The 12782-nt window shown below is 39.1% G+C and overlaps 2 long non-coding RNA genes across 2 annotated transcripts; one reads left to right on the top strand and one right to left on the bottom strand.

The window, feature by feature from the left end:
• Window positions 1-3407: 3407 nt before the first annotated feature.
• Window positions 3408-5736, top strand: LOC145419630 (uncharacterized). The gene is made up of 3 exons (XR_013900938.1): window positions 3408-3546; window positions 4490-4596; window positions 4684-5736. It is a non-coding gene; the product is annotated as an uncharacterized LOC145419630 (long non-coding RNA).
• A 131-nt stretch (window positions 5737-5867) lies between these two features.
• LOC145419631 (uncharacterized) lies at window positions 5868-8714 on the bottom strand. Its single transcript, XR_013900939.1, has 2 exons — window positions 7483-8714; window positions 5868-7025 (listed from the first exon to the last, which is right to left on the bottom strand). It is a non-coding gene; the product is annotated as an uncharacterized LOC145419631 (long non-coding RNA).
• Window positions 8715-12782: the final 4068 nt, after the last annotated feature.

Genomic DNA, 12782 nt, shown 5'->3' with positions numbered 1-12782 from the left:
AGCCAGTGTATTCCAGATGGTGGGTCAAGATGGCAGCTTCCACAAAATGACACCAGCTCCTATGTATTTTTAATAGATAAATGATAAGTTTGTGACAATGTATCAATTTGTTGGAACACATAAATTGTGTATTTAGAAGTACAACATTTTTCTTTTTTTATCAAATCACCTAAAAAAAATTACTTACTGTACCTTTTATGGACATGACTTTCAAAATGATTCTTTAACCCTAAAGGGGTGGCTGTGGCTGCGGAGGTGGAGCAGGTCATCTACTAATCAGAAGGTTTTTGGGTTGATCCGTGACTGCTCCAGACTGCATGCTAAATGTCCTTGGGCAAGACATTATCCCTAAGTTTCTCTCTGATGCATTCATCAGTATGAAAGGGCTTCTATGAACAGGTGTGAATGAGTCAATGAGGCAACCTGTATAGAGCGCTTTGAATGTTCAGGTAGAGTAGAAAAGCACTAAATAAAGTTGGTAAAAAAAAATTCTCTATGTTGACTTCTTTAAGACCTCAAACTCACCTTGGAGCAGGTTGCCTTATTAATGCTAAAAACCCAGAATGGAAACTGACCTTACTGCTTCCTTTAAGCATCTAGAAGCTGCTTGACATCTTTACAGATCAATCTATAGCTTTGAAAACTGTCTATAATATTCCTTTACAAGTTTACATATTGTAATTTTGCTGTTTTTAATTCATCTTTCCATCTGATAGAAGAATCCCTCCCTATTATGATTTCAGTTTCATCACTGCATGAAGCTACAAACATTTAAATTCATGCCACCAGCATTCTCTATATCCAAACTATTCCCTAACATATATATTAAGCTTGTCAAACGTCTTTCTCATCAGTTCTTTGACAACAACATGACTTTAAGGTTCTTCTAGTCTGCAATACCTGGTAAGGTCACAAGATGGCAGCAAAAGTATTCAGAAAAGATCCTAAACTGCTCGGTCCCTCTCTGGCTTTCTAGTTGATGACATAATCCCTTTGTCAATGAAAAGGAGGGAAATCTGTTTGAAATCCAGGAAGATGGAAAAGATTGGCACCCTAACACCTTCAGTCTGTCAGGTACAGAGTGATGGAATTTGATGGAATATCCTTTATTTGTTCAAATAATAAAGTGTTTATAATTTAGTGAATTCAGTGTCTGTATCATAATGATCGCCTTTTAAAACACTGGACTCTTTTCCTTCATGTCTTGCTGTAGGCTGTGTGAGGGATGTCTTTGCTCTGCAGCTTTAACAATTCAGCCTGCAAAATTAACATGCACACTGTGACAGTAGAAATACCTCTGAATAAATTCACTCACTCTGCACAGCCCCACCTCCAACATTTGTGTGTGTTAGTAGCTGTGGCGATGGCAGGCAGCCAGCAGTGTTTTTGTGTGTGCGCTTGTATGTGTCAGGACTGCTCTAAAGTTGTTCTCTGCACTCAGTTAGCTCTATTGTAATGGAACGGTAATTGTTACGAGTGCACTTTCTCAGAGTAGAAATCAATGCTTTTTCTCATTGCTCTCCCCACACTGTTCATAATGACACCTTTGTGGTGTGATTGCATATATCTGTGTGTCTAGTGGCAGATCAGAACTACCAGAGGTATTTTCGATTTGACCAATGGGTTGTTGGGAGGCTGGGTCAGTCAGTCAGTCAGTCAGTTAATATGTCACACTCTGAATAATGAGTGACTTAGGATCTCATTGATAGAAGGTTTGTGAATTCCTTTAACATTTATTAGCAAATCACATGCCAATAAAACAATGACCAATAAGAGCAGAAAATAACTAAATTAAAGAAAAATTATGAAATTTATAGCAACACAAACAAAATTACTTAGACATCACTATCATATTAACAAGGAAAAACTCCCAAAACGCTTGCCTGGGGAAAGATACATTTCTAAGGAAGATTTCAACAAGAGAGCGCTTTTGTTTTTGAGTGTCTTACAAATAAATCAAACAATATGCATTAATACAATGAAAATTACAGAAAAAAATACACAATGATTAGAAGAGAAGACATAGTCATTTGCTATCAGAATAGTGTGTACACACACCACAACAAATGAGCAGAGCTATAGCACCTTCCCCCTGCACATCAAATCTTAGGTCACTTCTGGAGCATTTTTAAAGAATGAACTTCAGTAGACAAAGCCCTGAGAATCCTGCCCCAACAGAGAAGCAATGCCATGTATTTCTTCTATACCAAACAAATATAAACATCACTATTAAACAGAAATATTACCAAAGTGTGTGCAGAAGCCATGAGTTTAAAACAGTATTAATCACAGTAATGATCCAAATTCCTAATCCAACCCACTTAACTCTGCTTCTCTTGAGTAACATGTCTATATAAATCATTCAAAAATCAAAATGTTATGGCAGCAGTGTGTGGTTTGTTGCCTCTCTGGCTTTGTAGATTTCCTCAGTGTACTCTGGCTTCCTCCCATAGACCAGCAGTCCCCAACCTTTTTTGCGTCACGGACCGGTTATGTTCGACAATATTTGAACGGACCGGCCTTTAAGGTGTCGCGGATAAATACAACAAAATAAAACCACTACCAGTACCAAAAAAAAGATTTATTCATAACACATGGGAAAAATCCCAGGGAAACCGAGTTGACCATAAAAACAAAAATAACACTAAAAACTGATAAAAAAAACACTGAAAACGATAAATTTCACACCCGAGCCTCAACTCTCACGGACTGGTACTGGTATCTGTTGCCCGGGGATTGGGGAGCGCTGCCTTAGACCAAAGACATGCATATTAGGTTAACTGGTGATTCTAAACTGGCCATGGATGTGAGGCAAATAAAGTGCTTGAAGCACACAGAATGTAGTGCTGTATGAATGAATAGCAAAGATGTGACTTGTGGTCTTGGGTCAGTAGGAGTACAAAAGTGTTTTATAAATATAAGGATGTGGCAGGGCGTGGTCTGCGGTGCCACTGCAGGTGAGGTGGACGCACCTGAGCGGCATCTACAATCACGCCTCGCCAGTTTTAACGTTTAAACTGGGTCCTGTCATGGCGTTGTTGTTGTCGGAGAGTGATCTGCGAACTGGAAAGCTGCAGCTGTAGCTGTGTATTCCAGCAACTGTTAATAAAAGTGTCTTGAAAATTCTGAAAAGCATGAAACCATCATTGGGTCTGTCGTGGTAGATTTTAGGAATGGCAAAGAGATCAGATGTGTCACTTGGGTCAGGCGGCTCTGTAGCTGAGACACTAGGTGTAGCAGAACGCAGACAATTCTCATGGCACCAGGTACTCCATTCTGAAATGCTGCCCTTAGCCCAATAAATCTGTGGGTTGTGCTTGCTTAACCAGGGGTAGGTGAGAACTACTGGAGTACTGGGGGATGGAAAACAAACACACACTCCTCCACGTGGTCACCAGACAGAGACAGCTGAGTGTTCGCGTGAGTGATGTCAGAGAGTAGGATCCCATTAAGAGCCAAGACTCAGCCAAGTTTTGCTCCACTCTGGAGTCAACTAATGCTTCCCATGAGTGAGTTTGCGTCTAATGAATTAGCTTAGCTAAACAGGTGAGTCGTGGTAGGGAAGAATCTTGAATCGTGCCCACCAGTATCCCCACAGATAATTATCAGAATGTTAAAATGTATGTATATTTATTTATTGGGATTGTGTACTGTACAATGTTTATGGAATGTTAGAATTTGGTAAACTCACCTGAGAGTAAATATTGGTTTAGTCATTAACAGCTGAGAGTATTTAAGGCTGCCATTTGTCATTAGACAGAGGAGTGATTGCTGTAGAAGGCTTGACCTGCTATTGAATGTCATGGCTTTAGATATATGTAGGCAAATAAGTGCCTCTTGCTTCCACCATACTTTGTCTCAGTCTCCATCTTCACTGTAAATCAAGCAGCAAAAGGCTGCTTGATTTACACCCACATAGAGGAAAGCAGGAATCCAGGAGAGAACATAACAAAACACAGCAAAAAGGGTTGGATGGTGAGGACTGACAGACCATGACCCTTGTGACCTTTGATCTTATTTACTAATGAGCTGAAATGCCAAGCCAATGCCATATGTTTGTTTGGGAGAAGGGGAGGCAGGTTATGAAAGCACATTTTAAACCCATAAATACAAGAGATTTACAGAGGAAAACTGAGTCCACCAGTGAGAGTCATCAGTTTCAAATGTGCCATCAGCTAAGCAGCAGTCGAAATTACTGTGGTAATGGGCATTCTGTGTGACTGGCTAAAATCAATCAAAACTGTAAATCGCATCCAGTTAGCTGTGAGTGTCCCAAGAAGTTTCTTTGCATATCTGTGAATTTTTCCTAGTTCTTAGTCTTAAAAATGTGGTCAAAAGAGTGATGGTATGATGGCACCTGTGTTTGCGTTTGTCCTGTTTTTGCTCCGTATCAATGATGTATTGGCTGCCCTGGATAGACGCTGTTATCTATCTGATCTTCAATGATGGGTCTCATCCCCTTGTGTCGGCATTTTCCATCCTCTGCCAGTGCCTGGATTCCTGTCCAGCGACTTCAGCTGTGTCCTCAGACCATGGAGAAGGAGAAGAGCAGCTGTCCATGTGAACCTCAGGCTGTTCTACAGCAGGGTCTGTCTGGTATGCGACATCGACATCTTGTTACCTGTACTCAGAAAATTTGAATTGAGGGGAATTCGTTTTTCATGCCCCTGCTTGGATACACAGGGCTCAGGTCTCTGGGATCATGCTGCCTCAAGAGGGTCCATACAAGCTCTCCTCCTGGCCGGCCTTTTATCCCCTCGGTGAGTGGAATCTGCGAGCATAGTGGCCCAAACCCTGAGTATTTACACCCCCTAACTCGAGATTCTGCTAATAATGAGGCTTCTACCTCACAGACCATGGCGCTTTTTAATGCTCTATCTATAACTAATAAATCTTGCTGAATTATTTGATATTTTCCCAAAAAATTCATTATTTATTTCTGACTGAGCACTGGCAGGGTGACTTAGACTATTTGTCCCTCATTGAATTTTGCCCAGATAGCTATTTCTTCATCAGCGAGCCTCGGGTGTCTGGTCATGGAGGAGGTCTTACTGTGTTTTACTATGAAGCAGTCCAGACTGCTAATAGTTGTTTATATTGATTACTTATATTTTAATCATACACGTTGATGATGACGTCAACCCCTTTGCCAGAGGTTTTATCAGCATCATGGATTCTTTTCATTTTAGCCAGCATGTGTCCAGCCCCACACAAAGCAAAGGACACACAGGACCTTGTTTTCACTTTGAGTTTAAATATTGTTTCTATTTATTTTGAGGACATTTTTATCTCTGTTCAACACTTTTCTTTGGTAAATGGCCTGTATTTATATAGCGCTTTAGGACCCCAAAGCGCTTTACACATCCAGTCATCCACCCATTCACACACACATGATGGCAAGCTACATTGTAGCCACAGCCACCCTGGGGCGCACTGACAGAGGCGAGGCTGCCGGACACTGGCGCCACCGGGCCCTCTGACCACCACCAGTAGGCAACGGGTGAAGTGTATTGCCCAAGGACACAACGACCGAGACTGTCCAAGCCAGGGCTCGAACCGGCAACCTTCCGATTACAAGGCGAACTCCCAACTCTTGAGCCACGATCGCCCATATTTGTCTTTTATTTCTCTCAGCCTCTATCTACTGTTTGCCAGATGGTCTCAACTAAAAATGATCTTTTTGGACTTGCATTTGGTTAACTTCCTTTTGTTTGCTTTATATGTTTTAAATGCTCTGGTATTTTTCTGTGAAGCACTTGTGATCTCTATCTCCTTAAAGAAAATATAATAAAACCATGGGACCACAAACACAATAATAAATAAATAAAACAAACAATGGAAAAAATAGGGAATAAAAATGCAATAAGAAACAGAAAAAACAGTTTTATTAGGGAAGTGATCAAATATATGCATCACATTTGTCTTAATAACCACAGGTTAGAAAGAGAATGTGCTTAGCTACACTGAAGTCCATTCAGGACATAAATTCTCCATTATCACTTTTGCAAAAACACAAGTTTTTATCAGACTGGTCTCACATGTGCCAAGTTGTGTCTATGTACATTTTCCACTTTAAGAAGGCAATAAAAACACACTTGTAATCATCAGTAGTGGATTATTTCATCTTGCCACTCAAACCAGAATCCCAGGTTGTGCACATCAACATTACAGATTTTTACAAATAAAGTTTATAACAAAGATATGTTACATGTTAAGCACTGAAAACAGCTTGGTTGTTGTTTGGAACGTCATTTAATGCTTGTTGTTTTGTTGCCATGGTGACATTTCCAGGAGTGAAATTGGGGAGCAGAGCAAGAATAAGACCATATTAGTGGTTATTTGTTTTAATAACTTTGGGTTCTCTTCATTTTTGCCTAACAATCACAAGATATGTATTATATTATGTGTGTGTATTCATTTTTGAGCTTTAATCCTGCAAGAAGGCCAAGATGAATCTCTTAAGAGTAGAATTTTAAAGTAACTATTAGAATAAATGAAAAAATTAAATAACACATTGACTGCTTTAGTTTTTTCACTTCTGTCTTGAGTATTTTTTTTTGTCTCCATATGAAAGATATCTAAATCTGAGCATACAACTTAAAAGTAAAAAGAATCTATGTACATTCTGCAGTCTTTCAAGCTAAAATGACATCACAGCATTTAAACATCTTTTGAATGAAAACACCAGCATATGAACACAAAACTGAAGAGACACTGCAACTGTATGAAAGAGGACAACTATTTAGTGAAATTTCTACATTTCCCTGAGGATTAACTGCTCTGTAATTTACATTATTACCATCTAAGAACTAAAGTAAGGTCAAATTTCAGTTTACAAACTTAAGATAATTTACTTAAATATGAAGCCCAATTTTCCTGCTTGCCAGAACAGTATTTATGTACTTTACATTGTGCAAGTCTAGACTACATTTTACATCAGAGAGGATGATTTGGATCTATTATTCAGAAAAACAAATGGAGACTTAACTATTTGTCAGCTTTATACATAGATTTGTTAGGTATGGCTGTGTGCAGTAGTGATGGGACGTTCTGTATCGAGGCTTCGGAGCGTGTGTCGAGTAATGGAGGGGGCGTTTCCGCGAAGCGCGTATCGAGGCTTGCTTCATTTATGGGAGGAGCTGAAAATGATGACGTCCGAAGCCTCGCTGCCCGGCTGTACCACGTGACTGGTTCATGAAGCGGTTCGAACTTTGCCGCAAATAATCATTTTCCATACTGCCAGCATAAATATACACAGTATACTGCCATCACTACAATATACATGTTTTACACACTCCTTTTGTTGTTGACATTTACAGGCTGTGTGCAAAATGCCACACTCTTCAAATTCATGCCAGCTAATTATTTTTACGTCCAGTAGGTGTCCTGCTAGAGCAAATGAAGCTTCATGAAGCTTCGCGTTGGGGTGAACCAATTGGATGAAAAGCTCCAGTGCTTCATGGGGCTTCATCTGCCCATCACTAGTGTGCAGACAGGAATAGGACCCAAGGTGCAGACTCCAGAGACAGAACTTAAACCAAAACAGATTTAATGCTGAACTCAAACATAACATAACTGGGGAAAAAGGTCAAAAATAAACTAACACCGGCAGATTGACAAAACACACAGCAAAATAAACAGTAGATCACGACACGGAGAAACACAGGGCTTAAATACACAGAAGGAGCAATCAGGGAATGAATAACAGGAGGGAAACACAGCTGGGGCAAATCAGAACTGACGAGACAAAAGGAAGCGTAAACTGAACACACTGAGATAAGACAGAGACCTTCAAAGTAAAACAGGAAACACATAACACAGACTCACATGCAGGCACTACAGAGGGAACAGAGACGTGGGACCAGGGCAGACACAAACACTGACTGAACACGGGGATATAGGAACTAAGGATACACAGAGACGCAAACTAGACAAGGGGATACAGGTGATAGGGGAGACAGAGCAACTAAAGAAGACAGAGACATAAACCATAAGACAGAACTCAAAGAAACCAAAGACTAAAAAGTATAAATAATATAATAAACTCAAATACCCTGGGTCAACGACCCAGGCATCCTAACAAGATTAGAAAATGTACTTAATCATATCTTAAAGTCACTCCGAGAAGCTCTTTTTAACACGATTATTTCTGAGATGATCTTGTTAATTTAGGAAAATAGAAAACATCTAAGTTTTTTCTCAAACAGACTATTGGAGTATTTTTTGACAAACTGAGGCTATGTCCACATGTACGGGTATTTTTGAAAACGCAGCTTTTTCTATGCGCTTTTCGTTCATACGTTAACGGCATTTTGGATCACTGAAAGGTGATATTTTTAATAACTCCTGCCAGAGTTTAGATTTTTGAAAACTACGTTTTTGTGTTTAGGTGTGGACGAGCAAAACTGAGATTTACTGAGGCAACGTCAAAAGTGCGCACCATTTTTGACGTCACACCGTGGCCACGTTATTGTTTACATTGGACAGATTTCTACAATAGCGGACACAGACAAAATACTGTTGCTGTTAATCTTAGTATCTGCAGTTTTTACATGCTTACATATACACACAGTTACTGTTCCTCCATTTAGAAAAAGAGGCATCAGAGTGAACATCAGACGTGGCTTCTACATTCAACACAGACACTCTCACGACCCAAATCCTGACTGATTTCATTTTTTTAAAAATTACATTTATGTATGCATTTTGTCTATTCCAAAGTTGTGAGTCTATACCAGCCAAAATGCTGTCTTTAGTTATTAACGTTTGAAATGATGAAGGCTTGAAAAGTAACACAAAATTAGCTGCCTTTCAAACTTTTCAGAAGTACTTAAGGTTTTGTGAGGGCATAAAACCCTGTTTACTCTTTTCCTCCCAGGCTTCTAGACTTATGATTGGCCAACATTTCTACACGGTTAGGATTTGGCATGTTCTTGATAGCGTTTGACTTCATTTCTGGCGTTCACATGTGGAAGGAGATTTTTTTTTTTTTAACTGCACGGGTGGACGGGATTTAAAAAACCAACAACCCCAAAACCTAAAATGTCAGTTTTCAAAATTACCTGTGTACGTGTAGCCTTACTTGAAGGTAATTAACTTCTGCACAAAATTAAAATGCTCACTACTAGTGGTCAGGTTCTCAACTGCAATCCTGCTAACAAATGCTGTCTGATTACAACCAATGTTGGTCAAGTTACTTTAAAAAATGTCATTAGTTACTAATTACTGATTACTTCTCCAAGAAAGTAATACAGTTACTGTATTTTTCGGACCATAAGGTGCACTGGATTATAAGACGCATTAAATGAAACAAAACAGTCAGATAAGTCAAACTTTACTCAACTCATTCCTCTTGCTTCCTCCATTTCCATACCATTGATTCATTAATTTTGAATTCTCTTGCAGCTGCTCTATTCCCATGTTGTTGCAGTGTTTTTCTAATTTTTGCAATGTAACTTTGCACTGTCCACTTTCTGCTGTAACAAAACAAATTACCCATGTGTGGGACTAATAAAGGTTATCTTATCTTAAATTAATGACTAACCTCATATTGTGGGTGGATTATCTCAGTCGTTCTCCCCTACTGAAATTTGGTCCATTTATAGCATCTTTCCATGCGATTGCATTTGTCAAAAACCATCCAGAACTTTATCGAGTGGAAAAAAGTTAGCATTCATCCTCCAACTTCACTGTGTTTATGTTATGCCAATATAGCTGTGTCGCTAACGATCACGTAGCACAGCATTATATACCAGCTAGCCCAACTTCAGTAACGGTACAAGCGTGACTGCAGTGTAGTTTTCTGTCTTCATTTATGTTGGAAGTGATATCAGAGCTGTATGTTTTATTTTTTTTCCAAAAATCTTTCGGTCAGAACATCGTATATTATGTTTAGGTAACTAGCGAAACTAGCGAGCTAACTTCCTGCTAACTTCTAACTCCATTAAATTTAATAAATTCTGTTTTCATGGATGCCTGGATGTTAAACTTAATTGTTACACTGGTAAAGCAGCAACGCTGATCATTTTTATTAAAGATGAAAGAATTTAGACAGTTTTTAACTCTCAGTGTTCGTTTGACTTTGGGACCTGAAGTGGATAGAGATGGTAAAACACTTCCTTGATATTTTCATTTAAATGCCTGTCATATTTAATATATAAATCACTACATGACAGAGTCTCTAAATAGATATAAAAGTCCTAAATGAATAACAGAATAATAAATAAATTACATAAATAACTTACAAGGGAAATGATCTCATTCTTTTAACTCATCACATTCATTGTTATGTTAGTGTCTAATTTTTAAAACATCATTTCTATTGGCTAACTTTATTTTGGTTGCGTCTCTCCTGCTTTCTTTTCCCTTTGAATACAAACATAAGCAACAAAACCGGAATCATCCTGCTAAAACATGGACCGTGCAACATGGAAATGTTGTCTCTCAATTGCATGTCATGTGCACATGAGGCATATGGTGTCACAGCTTTTGACCAAATGCTCTTGTTGCTTTGGGCCTGAATTGAGCAGCAGATCATCCATGTTGACCACCATGTGAACACACACACACACACACACACACACACACACACACACACACACACACACACACACACAAAGTGTTCCAGTAAGTTGGCACTGGTGTTCATCCATATAGCAGAACAGAGACTTGGTGTGACTGGAGCAGATGGAGCAGTAAAACAAGCAGTCAGACAGAATGTTAACTTGAGTAAACCAGAATTATCGGAGGTCTTTTTAGAAAACTGATGGAGATCTGCTGGCTTTACTGCAGGCATTCTTATGGTGTAGCAGTTCTACATAATTTGGGCTTCAGCGTCAGTTTGTCCTGGTTTTTGCTGCAGTACTGATGAGATGAGAATACTTTTAGAAATGCCTTTAAACTCCTTAAAAGTTAAGAATTAACATTATGGTTTTTAGAAGAAGTTATATGCAGTAGGCCGAGTCTTTGAAGGCTGTTCAACCTTAATACATACACCTCAAGAATGTTACAATGCTCAGAGAGTAAATCAGTAAAGCTTTTTAAAAAAATTTATGTACATAATATACTGTACAGTATGTTTGTGCTTACATATAAATACACATACTGAATACTGACATTTTCAGTTTTCTTTAATGCCCCCTAAAGTTTAAGGTTGATTAGAATTAGAAGTCAAAAGCAACACCAAAACCATTCAGCTATTGCTTATAAATAATCAAAGTAATAAGCATCAAATCTGTAGTCAGTAGGAGAAAAAAAGGTTTAGGACACCTCAGTGAATTAGCCTAGGGACTGGATATCATTAGAACAGGAGATCTGGTGTAGCAAAATGTGAAAAGAAAATGTTCAAAAACATGCCAGAATACAAAAATCCCAGCAGTGAACATTAAACCATTATCTGTCTGCAGCTGCCTGTGTGACAGAAACAATATGTAATGTGAGCTTTAAAATAATTGATTTGTTAGTATATAATGATGACCTCTCTCCATTGTCCCACTTTACAACTAGGGTTGCCAACTCCCTGAAAAATAAATAAGGGACACCTCGTGGCCAGGGCCGGGCAACCCAGTTGTCTTCACCCTTCCCAGTGTGGTAGCTCTTTTTTTTGTGTGTGAAATTATTTTTTAACCATTTGACTTGAATTTGATTTAAGCAGATGCATATTCTTTGTGATATGACCATATGGGAAACAAATGATCATTTAGCCATTTATTTTTAGCTCAAAATGACAACATTAACACAGTAAAACAGGTCTCTTTCTTAAACAGAAGCCTGTCATGCTTAACTTTTGAGAATATAAGTAAATCTTTCTTTAAAAGAACTCTGTCCTGCTTAACTTAAAATTATAGAAATTAATAGAAAACAATAGAACAAAGTCATTCTTGTAACGGTGCACATATAGTGCATTTAGTACAATTGGCTTCAGTTGAGGTATTATTTCAGCTTTTCTAAAGCTAATCAGCTGCTCCTGTTTGTAAACCCACTTGTTCCCATGATTACGCATCATAACTCATCATCATTATTCATCTATGTATTACTTTTATGTATTAGTCATCTATTTGTTGTAATCATCTATCCTTGCAGTTGTTTATTACACAAAATAAATTATATTATCACACTTCTGGCCACATAGCGCTGATATTCACTGCACATGCCCATATTAACCTTAACCAGAGGGTTTAAAAACAACAAACCAATGTTTACATACCATATCTGCTTCTGCCGTGGCCTGGTGGACAAGAAATTGGTTAAGGGTTCCCCGAGCTTTCACGCCCCTCATGTTCTTCATGTGCCCACCACTAGAAGCATGCCTATGGAAAAAGTGCGCCGGCACATAGTGCAGTGCGCTTTATAGGTGTTATCGTGCACTTTTCCAGCCAGGTGTTTTCCTTTTCCCATTCCTCCCCGTACTTTTGCAGCCTTTTTTCTTTCTCTGAGGGGAACAAACATTGCTGCTCTAATGCTGGGCTCACACTGTGCAATTTTTGGCCCATTTTGAGCCGATTTTTGAGTCGTGCGGCCGATTTGGTGATCGGCCCAATTTTGGCCTTCATCGTGCATCGTGTAGTATACGCGGGGTAACGAGAAGCGATTAACACCTCACGACCAGCTCCCGATCATCAATCGCTCGTGAGGGTGTCACCACAGCCGCTCACACTGCTCGCGCGCAAACACGTAAACGTCGGTGAAAAAGACGGAGCAGCACGGCTGTGCAGCGTGTGATCTGGACACAAGCGATGGAGGCACAACTTGTAGAACTTTGGAAAGCTCATCCGAGCCTTTTC

The sequence above is a fragment of the Astatotilapia calliptera genome, chromosome 13 (assembly GCF_964374335.1).
Source record: "Astatotilapia calliptera chromosome 13, fAstCal68.1, whole genome shotgun sequence".
Taxonomy (NCBI): Eukaryota; Metazoa; Chordata; class Actinopteri; order Cichliformes; family Cichlidae; genus Astatotilapia; species Astatotilapia calliptera.
This window is presented reverse-complemented; position numbering and strand designations above follow the sequence as displayed.